The sequence below is a fragment of the Rhinatrema bivittatum genome, chromosome 16 (assembly GCF_901001135.1).
Source record: "Rhinatrema bivittatum chromosome 16, aRhiBiv1.1, whole genome shotgun sequence".
Classification (NCBI taxonomy): domain Eukaryota; kingdom Metazoa; phylum Chordata; class Amphibia; order Gymnophiona; family Rhinatrematidae; genus Rhinatrema; species Rhinatrema bivittatum.
The window spans coordinates 13,453,414-13,472,026 of NC_042630.1; the positions used below are offsets into that span (position 1 = coordinate 13,453,414).

The 18,613-nt window shown below is 37.5% G+C and overlaps 2 pseudogenes; both read left to right on the plus strand.

Moving 5' to 3' along the window:
• Position 1: 1 nt before the first annotated feature.
• LOC115077377 lies at positions 2–8,343 on the plus strand (annotated as a pseudogene).
• A 79-nt stretch (positions 8,344–8,422) lies between these two features.
• On the plus strand, positions 8,423–17,000 carry LOC115077379 (annotated as a pseudogene).
• Positions 17,001–18,613: the final 1,613 nt, after the last annotated feature.

Consider the following 18,613-nt stretch of genomic DNA (forward strand, 5'->3'; position numbering starts at 1 on the left):
CATGGTTCTTGAGGCATTCCCTGATGCTATTATTTTTTCCCCAATATACTATGAAAGCAGCAAACCAATGAATAGAAATGTATTATGTGGAGGGGAGAAACAACATTTGGAAACGTCGTTGGAACAAGAGACAACAAGGACCTCTTTAGCCCTGAGAAGTGTAGGCAGTCAGCCGAATACTTCAGAGAGTCCTTCATACCAGGGCTCCACGGGCAAGAGCGAGAAAATACGGTGTTTGGAGCGAGGGGGGAGAGATCCCTTGGAGTTAGGAGGTAAGGAACCTGATTTACAAGTAATTGTTAATGTTCCTGTAAAACTGCCAGCAAATATCACTCTGGAAGAAATCTGGAAGGCATTAATCACCATGAATAAAGCTATAAATGAATTGACTACTGTTGTAAAGGAAAATATGAATAACGTCCAGGGAATGGAAAATAAGATTTGGGCAGTAGAAACAAGGGTAAACCAGATTGTGACTGAGATAAAAAATATCAAAGAAGTGCAATGCAATCTGAATAAAATCTGAAAACCTGACTTCAAGAAGGATGGAATATATTGAAAATGAGCTAAGAAGACCTAATTTGAGGTTCTTAAACTTCCCAAGGACCAGGTGGATGGCACCCAAGGACCTTCTTAAAAGCTATCTAATTAATATTTGGGGACTTTTGGAATTGTCTAACCCGCCAATTTCTAAAATATTTTACTTGCCCTCTAAAGATGAAGAAAAGAGAAAACAGGACCAACTTCAAATATCCTCTGATAATTTAACGGATATATTGGAAAAATCATATGAGACCAATGTAGATTCTAGGGCAACTCCGTTGGTGTCCTTTACACAGATATCAGACAGAGACGCTGTTCTTAGATTATTCTTTCACAACCAGAATCAACAGTTTTACGGTCAACAAATTAGAGTGTTTCCAGATATTGCAAAGAAAATGCAAGAAAGAAGGAAGTCCTTTCTGATGATGAAGAGCAAAGTAATTTCAAGAGGAGCTAAGTTCTTAAGATTTCCATGTCGTTGTATTATAGTATATCAAAATCATAGATATATTATTGCTGAGTCTGAGCAATTACGAGTGTATTTAGATTCCCACTCCTAAAATAATCTCTAAGGGGGTTTGGCAAATGAAATAAGTTACATGTTATAACTACAGTGCTGTAGTTTGTTTGAATTTTTCTTGAAAACAGCTTTAATATTTGTGTTCCCTCCTATTATTCTTATAATATTCAGATAATTAGAATATTCCTAACATGGTGTAATAATTAGAATGATATTTCATTTCTGTATTTTTCTGAAAAACATTGTTTTCAATGTAATTTGATTAAAGTTCAATAAAAATTAAAAAATTAAAAAAAAAGAAATGCATTGTGTGCAGTTGTGGTCACCACATCTCAGGGAAGACATAACAGAATTAGAAAAGGTACAAAGACGTGCGACCAAAATGATAAAACTGATGGAACAATTCCCCTATGAAGAAAGACTAAAGAGGTTAGGACTCTTCAGCTTGAAGAAGACATGGCTGAGGGGAGATATGATAGAGGACTATAAAATAATGAGTGAAATTGAATAAGTAAATATTAATTAGTTCTTTACTCTTTCAAAATTACAAAGACCATGGGACACACAATGAAGTTACTGGGTAATACATTTAAAACTATTCAGAGATAATGTTTTTTTTATCAACGAATAATTAAGTTCCGGAATTCGTTGCCAGAGGATCCTGTTTTCCCTTAGGTTCTGGTGTCCCTCAAGGATAGGCGCTTTTTGCAGCCTTATTTAACATCTATCTAACACCCCTAGGCCGTATTCTATCTAATCTTGGCATTCATTACAAACTTTATGCAGATGACATACAGTTCTTTTTCCCCTCTCAAGCAGACATGGGCACAAACAGAATTTGTCCTTGTCTCATGTCTAACAACTATCCAAGGATGGCTAAATCGCAACAAACTAGCCCTCAATATTTCCAAAACTGAAATCATTATTGTATCATGTTTTCCAATTTTAAATGTCACCGAATATTTTTCAGTTTAGTTATCAGACAATTTTGTTCTCTCAAAAGATCCATAACCTAGGAGTCACACAGCCCTCACTCAATCCTCCTTTTATAAATGAAGACTTCTTGGACATCTCTAATCTCTTCTTAGTTCGACTGACTTTCGTTCTGTTTTACAATCTCTCTTATTTTCCAGCATTTGACAATTGTGATTCTCTCCTAATTGGTCTTCCCACTTATATTACCCTTTCACTACAAATTATACAAAATTCAGCTGCTAGGCTTTTAACAGGAGCTCCAGTTTGTGACCATATTACTCCCTGTACTGGAATCTCTCCTTATTCTATATTGCATCCAATACAAGCCAGCCATAATAACACATTCCTCTATTTATAATATTCACTCCCCCTGGATCTCATCTGTTTCTTAAAATTCATACTCCTGCCATATCACTAAGATCCTCCTCTCAGTCGCTTCTTTGTATTGTATTTTGCTGTATTTTGATTTACTATTTGTAACTCATAATGTGTGCGTTTTATTGTACCCCGCCCTGAGCATAGGAAGGGTGGGTAATACATGTTTTAAAGTAAAAAAAAAATGGTGTGCTTCTACTGGGAGGTGGATGTTGTCCCCGTTGATAAATGTGGTTAAACAGAGGAGGATGGAAATCACAGACTGGTCACTCTAACCTCGATCCTGGGAAAAATTAATGGAGACCCTCCTGAAGACAATGGTGCTGAAGTGTCTAGCATGTAGTATATTGCAGGACCCCCAATCAAAATAGTTTTACTAGAGAAAGAACGTGTCAAACAAATCTGATCAACTGGGTGTGTTTTATTTCCTTACCTAGAACCCTGAGCACAATAACTATTTTTTCTCTCTGATCCTCCATGAATATCTCATAATATTTTTTATTTCTTATTCTGATCTATGTTTTCAGAAACTGCATCCAGGAATATGGGAAATTTTATCACCTATGAAGCATAGGCAATCATTCACTTAAAATATAAAACTTTATTAAACATTTCATGTATGGTATGTTAGTTACACAGAATAATATAACATAAGGTCAGAATACTTCAAGAATACAAAACAAAAAAAAAAAAAAGAAAGAAAGCAAAATAACCTGTCAAAGAACAAACCCATAATAGTCACAGAATGAGGTCCACAAAAAAAGTAAAAGGAGGTAAGAGTGAGAAGAAAAACAGAAAAAAAAAAAAAAATAGCACCAAATAAATGATATTATAAACAAAGGAACAAGCTGTCACCCCAAATAGTCTAGCTGATTGCAATGTCAATTTGCATATGAATCAGGGTCATCTGTAGAATCCAAGAGATCACAGAAAATTTAACTAATTGATTGTGTTCCAAGCAAACGTATTCAATATTGCTATAAGTGATGCAGCGTTTAGCAGTGTATTTGGAGGGTGTGAAGACTTGCACGTACTGAGATTTCTGGACTGTGAGTCTATTTCTTTTTTGATTTCTGCATGGATTACACCAGATGAATGCAATCCAAGACAGATGTTTTTTGGGTTTTTTTGTAAACAACCCAAAACTTAATTAGGGAAGCCAGGGTTCAAATCCCACTGCTGTTTCTTGTGACCTTGGGCAAGTCATTTTACCCTCCATTGCCTCAGGTTCAGACTTAAACCTAGATTCATCATTTTGCTATAAATATATCAAAAATAGTGACCGTGATAAAAAAAAAAAGGGGGGGCGTGGTTAGGCTAATTTTGCTGATACCGCATTGGAATTTACTGCAACGCATGATAACATTATCGCACCGCATGGGCTGCTGGCTATCTTACTGCCCTCCCAATGAGGCCGCATTTCAGATTATGTCGTTCGTCAGGGAATGTTGCTCCACTTGACCCTATGCTTCATACGGCAGCTGGTGGGTCCTCTCTCCCCCTCAACCACCACCTGGTACCCCTCAACACCATTCCTCTTTGACTGCAACCTCTTTCTTCCTGAACTCCGCCTCCACCTCACCGTCGCATTACCCTTCTCTGTTACCTTTCTTCAACTGTTCGCTCTTTATTTTATTTTTTATTTTTTTGGTGTGACTGCACATGAGTCAATACTAATATGTTTAAAGCAAGTTTCCAGCAGAAGCAACCTGTGATTAACTCGTTTGCAACAGTTGTCCAGTGGCTATGAGTCTGCTGGTAATGACCTGATCCACAATGTATTTCATGGTAAAATGAGCATGCTATATATGTGGAATCTTATTATTTAATTTTAAAAAACCATTATTCATTTTTTTAATTAGTTCTTGTTCCATATATTCAAAATTAAGCTTCAATACAATTTACCCATTACACTTTGCTAACTCTCTGTCAATGAGCTTGGGATGTAGAACCTGAATCAATAACAGCTTATTTTCTTCTATTGGAGTTATGATAAAGCACGGGTGATCAAGCCCACTGAAACCTGCAATGTGTTTTCCCAGTCAACATATGCCTTATGGCATCCTTAACTTCTCTGTTTCGTAGCGTGTATATAAAAGGATTTAACAATGGAGTGACAATCACATACCAGACAGATATCAACTTATTCATATCTACTGAATAGCGCACAGATGGCCTGACATACATGACACTAACTGTCACATAAAATATACTGACTATCAGGAGATGGGAGGCACAGGTGGAGAAGGCCTTTTGCCTTCCTGTGGCAGAGGAGATTCTTAGTATTGTTATAACGATGCAGAGGTTGACTCCACCACGAGCTAGCTATCGCATGCGTGCAATTGCTGTGGAAAATTACCCCCTTAATTTTCAAAATGTTATGTATGTAAAAATGAGCAATATAAGCATGTCAGTAACCTCTACTCACGTATTCCGTATTTTATAAAAATAAAAAATACACATTTTCACTTTTACGTGCACATATAAGCACTATCATATAAAAAAAAGATGCAGTCTAGGGGCTTTCTTCAGTTGGATCAATACTTAACGCATGCAGATTGCTATTATAAAAAACACGTGTACATTTTCCAACCTCCTTGCATATTAGTCACTTGCTAATTATCTGGTGTTGGTGATATTAAACGTGTTTATTGTGCAGTGCTGATTGGGTGGGAGGTCTGGGCGGACTGGGGGGAGGGGAGTTGAAGCTGAAGAACCAGAAAGGTCTTGATAACCTGGAGAAGTACTGGGCAAACTGCTGTACTAATCTGTAAACTGGCTAATTTCCTCGACGCATGTATGTTTTAAAATTGGTCGACCTATGCGTGTACATAGAGACTTCAGCAAGTAAATGTGTGTGTGTGTGTGTGTGTATTTTTAAAATGGGTGTATAAAGTATACATGCTCAGATTACTGAAATAAATGGTTTTCATTGCTTGTCTGTATGTTGAACAACATATGCATATTTTCAAATATGCGAACATGTTATAAAATTCTATGGTAAAACCATACACAGCCACATACATTCGTCAATAGCACTACACACAGTTGTTTGACAGTTATCCACTTAGAATGACTCACTGTGCTTCCTTTTAGCTTTCCACTCACCCTACATCCCTCCCAAGCTCTTTTAGTTGGCCTAATAACATCTGACTGCATCTCCCTAATCCCTTAACCTAGCTCCCTGGTGGCTCTGTTCAAATCTACAATCACACATAATCCTTCTTCCTGCCCATCTCACAAAATCTTAACACAGTGCTCCAGCCTCCACTTTGCTGGAATTCTGAGCAGGATATTCCACATTCAGCACACCTGCTAACCTCTGCACCAAGACACAAAATGTCAAAGAATATTGTTCAAATGCATCTGTTTCCTTTTTATTTAAATAGTTATCTTCTTAACTCTAATAAAATAGCTTCCAGTAAATCTGCAGAGGGGAATGTCTTGTTCCTAGGTTGACAAAGGTGTTGCAAACCAGCATTTATTAATTTAGATTGCCTTTTAAAAGCCCACTCCAATTTAAAAGGATATTCACTGCAGAATTGTACCTTTGAGCATTATAAATAGAAAGACACCTACTGCCAGCTGAGCACAGAGCTTTCAGCTGAGACAGGACTTTTAAGGACTGGATGAGGAGGGAGGCAGAACCTTCTGCATTTCCTAATATTGTATAATAAATTTTTTTCAATAATTAAAACAAAAAAATGTTATATTTATACATAAAATATGTATTCTGCTACATCTATTTCTCTTTATATAGCTCTCTATATCTATCTATTAGAAATATCTATTATGTATTTTTATGTTGCAGACCCCAAATTTATACATCAGCCCCACGGAACCCTCTACTGCAGTATGGAGTTGCTAAAGCCATCCTCAACAAAATACTTACCTTGATCTCTTACAGGGCTAAGAACATGGAATCCTGAGGTCTACCCTAGAAGATTCAGAGATGAAGTGTCACTGCCAATATATTTCTATACAATATCTCTCCTAGGTCAATAAACCAATGAAGTAGCAGTCAAAACTTGCGTTAGATGTGAAACCTCTTCATGTGCCTATGTTGATTTTTATAGAGAAGAAAGCCGCAAAATCCCCAATGCTGTCCCAAACTCTGTATTGTTAATTGGTCCTCATGGTGATGCCAAGTCTCAGAAGAGCATCCCTTAATTACTTACCCCCTCCCCCAGAAGAGAAACTTAAATATTTCAAAATGGATGAAAAAGTAAAGCTCCAGGGGCAAAGTCCCTCCCTGTCTACGTTTCTTGAATCTTCGTTTGATAACATTTCCACGAGAGCAAGCCTCCGGCTTTACATTTGTATCTGAGCAGGACAGAGATATGATTTTTCAGTTTTGTCAATATAAATCTAGATTGTTTTGTGGCCCACAGATATTTAACACCATACCCCATGTATCATCTGTGCTGCCTTGATGTGAGAAATTATTCAAAACAACATCATCTTATACCATCAATGTTTGCCGTAGCCCGTTAGTAAGCTAGATAATGAGACCTCATATATACTATGGCAGGGTACTGGTGGGTTAGTCCCTGAATGCCAATGGTTCAGTAATGCGGTGATATCACCGCATTACTGAACCATTGGCATTCAGGGACTAACCCACCAGTACCCTGCCATAGTATATATGAGGTCTCATTATCTAGCTTACTAACGGGCTACGGCAAACATTGATGGTATAAGATGATGTTGTTTTGAATAATTGTTACAGATTACATCAATGTGGTATTTCTGTCTATCAGTTTCTTCCATTTCGATGGCGTGGTATTTGTGCTATGGTGATCTTAGCTGCGCCTGTATTTATTACGCCTCTTTCTATATTTTCACTAGAGGTGAAACATGAACATATTTTGTGACATTGATCAAAGACATTTATTTTTACTTTTCTGTGCAGCTCTCTGATTTGTATTGATCTTTATTTTTGCATTTGTTTCTGCAGATGGAAATTATCTCAGACCCGGGACTTGGAAATAAAAGCAGGGTGATAGAGTTCATTTTGCAGGGATTTGGGTTTACGGTCAATTCTGGACTTCGGATGCTGTCCTTCATGGCTCTCCTCCTGATCTACTTATTAACCCTGACTGGGAACAGTCTGATCATCACCTTGGTATGCACTGATTCCCACCTTCACACACCCATGTACTTCTTCCTCAGCAACCTGTCTTTCATGGAAATCTGGCTCACCACCTGCATTGTCCCCAGGATGCTCCTAGACACCTTGTCAGAGACTAAATCCATTTCCATTGCTGCTTGTTTTACACAACTTTATTTTTATTTCTTCATAGGAACAGCAGAGTTTATTCTCCTGGCAGTCATGTCCTATGATCGCTATCTGGCGATCTGCCGTCCGCTGCACTATGAGACCATCATGAGTGGTAGAGTTTGCCTATCGCTTATCCTCATCTGTTGGGGAGGCTCTTTCCTGCTGATTACAATTCCTGCCATTTTTATCATGCAGCTATCATTCTGTGGTCCTAATACCATGGATCATTTCCTCTGTGACACGGCACCTTTGATGGAGATTGCTTGTTCTGATACCCAATCCCTTAAAATGGTTATTTTTATTTTAGCCTAATTAACATTGTTAAGTTCTTTGTTTATTACCTTATTTTCCTATATGCGTATCATTTCCACTATCCTGCGGACCCCATGTACTGGGAGTCACCAGAAAGCCTTCTCCACCTGTGCCTCCCATCTCATTGTTGTGGTATTGATTTATGGAAATTGCATTTTCATGTATGTGATGCCCAACATTAACTCAATAGGTCTAAACAAAATGGTGGCAGTGTTAAAAACTGTGGTAACTCCGTTACTAAAACCCCTTCATTTATACTCTAAGAAATGAGAAAGTTAAACAGATCATGAAAGACACATTTGATAAGTCACTGAGGTGTCCTGCCCAGAAGACTTGATCATGGTTCTTGAGGCATTCCCTGATGCTATTATTTTTTTCCCCAATATACTATGAAAGCAGCAAACCAATGAATAGAAATGTATTATGTGGAGGGGAGAAACAAACATTTGGAAACGTCGTTGGAACAAGAGACAACAAGGACCTCTTTAGCCCTGAGAAGTGTAGGCAGTCAGCCGAATACTTCAGAGAGTCCTTCATACCAGGGCTCCACGGCAGAGCGAGAAAATACGGTGTTTGGAGCGAGGGGGGAGAGATCCCTTGGAGTTAGGAGGTAAGGAACCTGATTTACAAGTAATTGTTAATGTTCCTGTAAAACTGCCAGCAAATATCACTCTGGAAGAAATCTGGAAGGCATTAATCACCATGAATAAAGCTATAAATGAATTGACTACTGTTGTAAAGGAAAATATGAATAACGTCCAGGGAATGGAAATAAGATTTGGGCAGTAGAAACAAGGGTAAACCAGATTGTGACTGAGATAAAAAAATATCAAAGAAGTGCAATGCAATCTGAATAAAATCTGAAAACCTGACTTCAAGAAGGATGGAATATATTGAAAATGAGCTAAGAAGACCTAATTTGAGGTTCTTAAACTTCCCAAGGACCAGGTGGATGGCACCCAAGGACCTTCTTAAAAGCTATCTAATTAATATTTGGGGACTTTTGGATTGTCTAACCCGCCAATTTCTAAAATATTTTACTTGCCCTCTAAAGATGAAGAAAAGAGAAAACAGGACCAACTTCAAATATCCTCTGATAATTAACGGATATATTGGAAAAATCATATGAGACCAATGTAGATTCTAGGGCAACTCCGTTGGTGTCCTTTACACAGATATCAGACAGAGACGCTGTTCTTAGATTATTCTTTCCACAACCAGAATCAACAGTTTTACGGTCAACAAATTAGAGTGTTTTCCAGATATTGCAAAGAAAATGCAAGAAAGAAGGAAGTCCTTTCTGATGATGAAGAGCAAAGTAATTTCAAGAGGAGCTAAGTTCTTAAGATTTCCATGTCGTTGTATTATAGTATATCAAAATCATAGATATATTATTGCTGAGTCTGAGCAATTACGAGTGTATTTAGATTCCCACTCCTAAAATAATCTCTAAGGGGGTTTGGCAAATGAAATAAGTTACATGTTATAACTACAGTGCTGTAGTTTGTTTGAATTTTTCTTGAAAACAGCTTTAATATTTGTGTTCCCTCCTATTATTCTTATAATATTCAGATAATTAGAATATTCCTAACATGGTGTAATAATTAGAATGATATTTCATTTCTGTATTTTTCTGAAAAACATTGTTTTCAATGTAATTTGATTAAAGTTCAATAAAAATTAAAAAATTAAAAAAAAAGAAATGCATTGTGTGCAGTTGTGGTCACCACATCTCAGGGAAGACATAACAGAATTAGAAAAGGTACAAAGACGTGCGACCAAAATGATAAACTGATGGAACAATTCCCCTATGAAGAAAGACTAAAGAGGTTAGGACTCTTCAGCTTGAAGAAGACATGGCTGAGGGGAGATATGATAGAGGACTATAAAAATAATGAGTGAAATTGAATAAGTAAATATTAATTAGTTCTTTACTCTTTCAAAAATTACAAAGACCATGGGACACACAATGAAGTTACTGGGTAATACATTTAAAACTATTCAGAGATAATGTTTTTTTTATCAACGAATAATTAAGTTCCGGAATTCGTTGCCAGAGGATCCTGTTTTCCCTTAGGTTCTGGTGTCCCTCAAGGATAGGCGCTTTTTGCAGCCTTATTTAACATCTATCTAACACCCCTAGGCCGTATTCTATCTAATCTTGGCATTCATTACAAACTTTATGCAGATGACATACAGTTCTTTTTCCCCTCTCAAGCAGACATGGGCACAAACAGAATTTGTCCTTGTCTCATGTCTAACAACTATCCAAGGATGGCTAAATCGCAACAAACTAGCCCTCAATATTTCCAAAACTGAAATCATTATTGTATCATGTTTTCCAATTTTAAATGTCACCGAATATTTTTCAGTTTAGTTATCAGACAATTTTGTTCTCTCAAAAGATCCATAACCTAGGAGTCACACAGCCCTCACTCAATCCTCCTTTATAAATGAAGACTTCTTGGACATCTCTAATCTCTTCTTAGTTCGACTGACTTTCGTTCTGTTTTATACAATCTCTCTTATTTTCCAGCATTTGACAATTGTGATTCTCTCCTAATTGGTCTTCCCACTTATATTACCCTTTCACTACAAATTATACAAAATTCAAGCTGCTAGGCTTTTAACAGGAGCTCCAGTTTGTGACCATATTACTCCCTGTACTGGAATCTCTCCTTATTCTATATTGCATCCAATACAAGCCAGCCATAATAACACATTCCTCTATTTATAATATTCACTCCCCTGGATCTCATCTGTTTCTTAAAATTCATACTCCTGCCATATCACTAAGATCCTCCTCTCAGTCGCTTCTTTGTATTGTATTTTGCTGTATTTTGATTTACTATTTGTAACTCATAATGTGTGCGTTTTATTGTACCCCGCCCTGAGCATAGGAAGGGTGGGTAATACATGTTTTAAAGTTAAAAAAAAATGGTGTGCTTCTACTGGGAGGTGGATGTTGTCCCCGTTGATAAATGTGGTTAAACAGAGGAGGATGGAAATCACAGACTGGTCACTCTAACCTCGATCCTGGGAAAAATTAATGGAGACCCTCCTGAAGACAATGGTGCTGAAGTGTCTAGCATGTAGTATATTGCAGGACCCCCAATCAAAATAGTTTTACTAGAGAAAGAACGTGTCAAACAAATCTGATCAACTGGGTGTGTTTTATTTCCTTACCTAGAACCCTGAGCACAATAACTATTTTTTCTCTCTGATCCTCCATGAATATCTCATAATATTTTTTATTTCTTATTCTGATCTATGTTTTCAGAAACTGCATCCAGGAATATGGGAAATTTTATCACCTATGAAGCATAGGCAATCATTCACTTAAAATATAAAACTTTATTAAACATTTCATGTATGGTATGTTAGTTACACAGAATAATATAACATAAGGTCAGAATACTTCAAGAATACAAAACAAAAAAAAAAAAAGAAAGAAAGCAAAATAACCTGTCAAAGAACAAACCCATAATAGTCACAGAATGAGGTCCACAAAAAAAGTAAAAGGAGGTAAGAGTGAGAAGAAAAACAGAAAAAAAAAAAAAAAATAGCACCAATAAATGATATTATAAACAAAGGAACAAGCTGTCACCCCAAATAGTCTAGCTGATTGCAATGTCAATTTGCATATGAATCAGGGTCATCTGTAGAATCCAAGAGATCACAGAAAATTTAACTAATTGATTGTGTTCCAAGCAAACGTATTCAATATTGCTATAAGTGATGCAGCGTTTAGCAGTGTATTTGGAGGGTGTGAAGACTTGCACGTACTGAGATTTCTGGACTGTGAGTCTATTTCTTTTTGATTTCTGCATGGATTACACCAGATGAATGCAATCCAAGACAGATGTTTTTTGGGTTTTTTTGTAAACAACCCAAAACTTAATTAGGGAAGCCAGGGTTCAAATCCCACTGCTGTTTCTTGTGACCTTGGGCAAGTCATTTTACCCTCCATTGCCTCAGGTTCAGACTTAAACCTAGATTCATCATTTTGCTATAAATATATCAAAAATAGTGACCGTGATAAAAAAAAAAAGGGGGGGCGTGGTTAGGCTAATTTTGGCTGATACCGCATTGGAATTTACTGCAACGCATGATAACATTATCGCACCGCATGGGCTGCTGGCTATCTTACTGCCCTCCCAATGAGGCCGCATTTCAGATTATGTCCGTTCGTCAGGGAATGTTGCTCCACTTGACCCTATGCTTCATACGGCAGCTGGTGGGTCCTCTCTCCCCCTCAACCACCACCTGGTACCCCTCAACACCATTCCTCTTTGACTGCAACCTCTTTCTTCCTGAACTCCCGCCTCCACCTCACCGTCGCATTACCCTTCTCTGTTACCTTTCTTCAACTGTTTCGCTCTTTATTTTATTTTTATTTTTTTGGTGTGACTGCACATGAGTCAATACTAATATGTTTAAAGCAAGTTTCCAGCAGAAGCAACCTGTGATTAACTCGTTTGCAACAGTTGTCCAGTGGCTATGAGTCTGCTGGTAATGACCTGATCCACAATGTATTTCATGGTAAAATGAGCATGCTATATATGTGGAATCTTATTATTTAATTTTAAAAAACCATTATTCATTTTTTTAATTAGTTCTTGTTCCATATATTCAAAATTAAGCTTCAATACAATTTACCCATTACACTTTGCTAACTCTCTGTCAATGAGCTTGGGATGTAGAACCTGAATCAATAACAGCTTATTTTCTTCTATTGGAGTTATGATAAAGCACGGGTGATCAAGCCCACTGAAACCTGCAATGTGTTTTCCCCAGTCAACATATGCCTTATGGCATCCTTAACTTCTCTGTTTCGTAGCGTGTATATAAAAGGATTTAACAATGGAGTGACAATCACATACCAGACAGATATCAACTTATTCATATCTACTGAATAGCGCACAGATGGCCTGACATACATGACACTAACTGTCACATAAATATACTGACTATCAGGAGATGGGAAGGCACAGGTGGAGAAGGCCTTTTGCTTCCTGTGGCAGAGGAGATTCTTAGTATTGTTAACGATGCAGAGGTTGACTCCACCACGAGCTAGCTATCGCATGCGTGCAATTGCTGTGGGAAAATTACCCCCCCTTAATTTTCAAAATGTTAATGTATGTAAAAATGAGCAATATAAGCATGTCAGTAACCTCTACTCACGTATTCCGTATTTATAAAAAATAAAAAATACACATTTTCACTTTACGTGCACATATAAGCACTATCATATAAAAAAAAGATGCAGTCTAGGGGCTTTCTTCAGTTGGATCAATACTTAACGCATGCAGATTGCTATTATAAAAAACACGTGTACATTTTCCAACCTCCTTGCATATTAGTCACTTGCTAATTATCTGGTGTTGGTGATATTAAACGTGTTTTATTGTGCAGTGCTGATTGGGTGGGAGGTCCTGGGCGGACTGGGGGGAGGGGAGTTGAAGCTGAAGAACCAGAAAGGTCTTGATAACCTGGAGAAGTACTGGGCAAACTGCTGTACTAATCTGTAAACTGGCTAATTTCCTCGACGCATGTATGTTTTAAAATTGGTCGACCTATGCGTGTACATAGAGACTTCAGCAAGTAAATGTGTGTGTGTGTGTGTGTGTATTTTTAAAATGGTGTATAAAGTATACATGCTCAGATTACTGAAATAAATGGTTTTTCATTGCTTGTCTGTATGTGAACAACATATGCATATTTTCAAATATGCGAACATGTTATAAAATTCTATGGTAAAACCATACACAGCCACATACATTCGTCAATAGCACTACACACAGTTGTTTGACAGTTATCCACTTAGAATGACTCACTGTGCTTCCTTTTAGCTTTCCACTCACCCTACATCCCTCCCAAGCTCTTTTAGTTGGCCTAATAACATCTGACTGCATCTCCCTAATCCCTTAACCTAGCTCCCTGGTGGCTCTGTTCAAATCTACAATCACACATAATCCTTCTTCCTGCCCATCTCACAAAATCTTAACACAGTGCTCCAGCCTCCACTTTGCTGGAATTCTGAGCAGGATATTCCACATTCAGCACACCTGCTAACCTCTGCACCAAGACACAAAATGTCAAAGAATATTGTTCAAATGCATCTGTTTCCTTTTTATTTAAATAGTTATCTTCTTAACTCTAATAAAATAGCTTCCAGTAAATCTGCAGAGGGGAATGTCTTGTTCCTAGGTTGACAAAGGTGTTGCAAACCAGCATTTATTAATTTAGATTGCCTTTTAAAAGCCCACTCCAATTTAAAAGGATATTCACTGCAGAATTGTACCTTTGAGCATTATAAATAGAAAGACACCTACTGCCAGCTGAGCACAGAGCTTTCAGCTGAGACAGGACTTTTAAGGACTGGATGAGGAGGGAGGCAGAACCTTCTGCATTTCCTAATATTGTATAATAAATTTTTTTCAATAATTAAAACAAAAAAATGTTATATTTATACATAAAATATGTATTCTGCTACATCTATTTCTCTTTATATAGCTCTCTATATCTATCTATTAGAAATATCTATTATGTATTTTTATGTTGCAGACCCCAAATTTATACATCAGCCCCACGGAACCCTCTACTGCAGTATGGAGTTGCTAAAGCCATCCTCAACAAAATACTTACCTTGATCTCTTACAGGGCTAAGAACATGGAATCCTGAGGTCTACCCTAGAAGATTCAGAGATGAAGTGTCACTGCCAATATATTTCTATACAATATCTCTCCTAGGTCAATAAACCAATGAAGTAGCAGTCAAAACTTGCGTTAGATGTGAAACCTCTTCATGTGCCTATGTTGATTTTTATAGAGAAGAAAGCCGCAAAATCCCCAATGCTGTCCCAAACTCTGTATTGTTAATTGGTCCTCATGGTGATGCCAAGTCTCAGAAGAGCATCCCTTAATTACTTACCCCCTCCCCCAGAAGAGAAACTTAAATATTTCAAAATGGATGAAAAAGTAAAGCTCCAGGGGCAAAGTCCCTCCCTGTCTACGTTTCTTGAATCTTCGTTTGATAACATTTCCACGAGAGCAAGCCTCCTGTTTACATTTGTATCTGAGCAGGACAGAGATATGATTTTTCAGTTTTGTCAATATAAATCTAGATTGTTTTGTGGCCCACAGATATTTAACACCATACCCCATGTATCATCTGTGCTGCCTTGATGTGAGAAATGACATCAGAGCCTGTCCAGTACTCGGTAGCAGTGCTGCTGTGCGGATAAGCAAGGTTGAATTACTGAGCTAGTGCTCTGTTTTCCGAGCCTGATTTTCAAGAACATTTACACGCCTAAAAGAGGATTTTACATGTGTAATGCACTTTACGCATATAAACGTGCTTTTGAAAATTGTTACAATATATACAATTGAATTGTCAATATAGAGAATAACTTCAAAATATGTGTGCCAATGCCCTTATACTTATGCATGTGCACTCATGCTCATGTATTTTGTATCATGCACACAAATGTGTGCCCACTATATACAATATGCTTAAATCTACCCAACAACATTCTCGCATATCTAGAAGAATCGCAGGGTGTATTTTCAACATAGTAGCGTTTTAGCATTATGACATTATATAGGATATTATACAGTGTGCATATCTCAGACACTCCCGTATGCACTTAAAAACCTGCTCCTCTAGTGATATTTAAATTCTTCAAGGAAACTCCTTGAGATTTTGCGACATGAATGCCTAACCATTTCTGACCTAAGCATGAGATAAATAAATTGAAAATATATTCTCTACTTGAGGAACATTTTTTCCTTAACATGATTGAATTCTGAATGTATAGCACCCCCCATTCAAAGGGGTCATCTTCAGAGACTGCTGAAGCTGTTGATAGCGCGCACACATGTATGCTGGGTAGCACTCACACACATATGCCCGCGCGCATGTTATAAAATCTACCCCTCAGTGTGCAGCTGCCTGACTTGCACTTACCTTTATTTTGGATTTCTTTCTGTAGATGGAAAATTACATCAGACCTGCGATGTGGAAATAAAAGTAGAGTGACAGAATTCATTTTATTGGGATTTGGGTTTCCTGCCAGTTCTGAGCTTCAGATTCTGTCCTTCATGGTCCTTTTCCTGATGTACGTATTAACCCTGACTGGGAACACTTTGATCTTCGCCTTGGTATACATTGATTCCCACCTTCACACGCCCATGTACTTCTTCCTCAGCAATTTATCTTTCCTGGAGATTGGGTTTGTCACCTGCATTGTCCCCAGGATGCTGCTGGACACCTTGTCAGAGAGGAAATCTATTCCCATTGCTGCTTGCTTTGCACAAGCCTATTTTTACTTCTTCCTAGGAACAACAGAGTTTATTCTCATGGCAGTCATGGCCTAAGATCGCTATGTGGCGATCTGCCGTCCACTGCACTATGAGACCATCATGAGTGGTAGAGTTTGCCTATCGCTTATCCTCATCTGTTGGGGAGGCTCTTTCCTGCTGATTACAATTCCTGCCATTTTTATCATGCAGCTATCATTCTGTGGTCCTAATACCATGGATCATTTCCTCTGTGACACGGCACCTTTGATGGAGATTGCTTGTTCTGATACCCAATCCCTTAAAATGGTTATTTTTATTTTAGCCTAATTAACATTGTTAAGTTCTTTGTTTATTACCTTATTTTCCTATATGCGTATCATTTCCACTATCCTGCGGACCCCATGTACTGGGAGTCACCAGAAAGCCTTCTCCACCTGTGCCTCCCATCTCATTGTTGTGGTATTGATTTATGGAAATTGCATTTTCATGTATGTGATGCCCAACATTAACTCAATAGGTCTAAACAAAATGGTGGCAGTGTTAAAAACTGTGGTAACTCCGTTACTAAACCCCTTCATTTATACTCTAAGAAATGAGAAAGTTAAACAGATCATGAAAGACACATTTGATAAGTCACTGAGGTGTCCTGCCCAGAAGACTGGATCATGGTTCTTTGAGGCATTCCCCTGATGCTATTATTTTTTCCCCAATATACTATGAAAGCAGACAAACCAATGAATAGAAATGTATTATGTGGAGGGGAGAAACAACATTTTGGGAAACGTCGTTGGAACAAGAGACAACAAGGACCTCTTTAGCCCTGAGAAGTGTAGGCAGTCCGCCGAATACTTCAGAGAGTCCTTCATACCAGGGCTCCACGGGCAAGAGCGAGAAAATACGGTGTTTGGAGCGAGGGGGGGAGAGATCCCTTGGAGTTAGGAGGTAAGGAACCTGATTACAAGTAATTGTTAATGTTCCTGTAAAACTGCCAGCAAATATCACTCTGGAAGAAATCTGGAAGGCATTATCACCATGAATAAAGCTATAAATGAATTGACTACTGTTGTAAAGGAAAATATGAATAAACGTCCAGGGAATGGAAATAAGATTTGGGCAGTAGAAAACAAGGGTAAACCAGATTGTGACTGAGATAAAAAATATCAAAGAAGTGCAATGCAATCTGATAAATCTGAAAACCTGACTTCAAGAAGGATGGAATATATTGAAAATGAGCTAAGAAGAACCTAATTTGAGGTTCTTAAACTTCCAAGGACCAGGTGGATGGCACCCAAGGACCTTCTTAAAAGCTATCTAATTAATATTTGGGACTTTTGGAATTGTCTAACCCGCCAATTTCTAAATATTTTACTTGCCCTCTAAAGATGAAGAAAAGAGAAAACAGACCAACTTCAAATATCCTCTGATAATTTAAACGGATATATTGGAAAAATCATATGAGACCAATGTAGATTCTAGGGCAACTCCGTTGGTGTCCTTTACACAGATATCAGACAGAGACGCTGTTCTTAGATTATTCTTTCACAACCAGAATCAACAGTTTTACGGTCAACAAATTAGAGTGTTTCCAATATTGCAAAGAAAATGCAAGAAAGAAGGAAGTCCTTTCTGATGATGAAGAGCAAAGTAATTTCAAGAGGAGCTAAGTTCTTCTTAAGATTTCCATGTCCGTTGTATTATAGTATATCAAAATCATAGATATATTATTGCTTGAGTCCTGAGCAATTACGAGTGTATTTAGATTCCCACTCCTAAAATAATCTCTAAGGGGGTTTGGCAAATGAAATAAGTTACATGTTATTAACTACAGTGCTGTAGTTTGTTGAAATTTTTCTTGAAAACAGCTTTAATATTTGTGTTCCCTCCTATTATTCTTATAATATTCAGATAATTAGAATATTCCTAACATGGTGTAATAATTAGAATGATATTTCATTTCTGTATTTTTCTGAAAAACATTGTTTTTCAATGTAATTTGATTAAAGTTCAATAAAAAAATTAAAAAATTAAAAAAAAAGGAAAATGCATTGTTGCAGTTGTGGTCACCACATCTCAGGGAAGACATAACAGAATTAGAAAAGGTACAAAGAGACTTCGACCAAAATGATAAACTGATGGAACAATTCCCCTATGAAGAAAGACTAAAGAGGTTAGGACTCTTCAGCTTGAAGAAGACATGGCTGAGGGGAGATATGATAGAGGACTATAAAATAATGAGTGAAATGGAATAAGTAAGTATTAATTAGTTCTTTACTCTTTCAAAATTACAAAGACCATGGGACCAC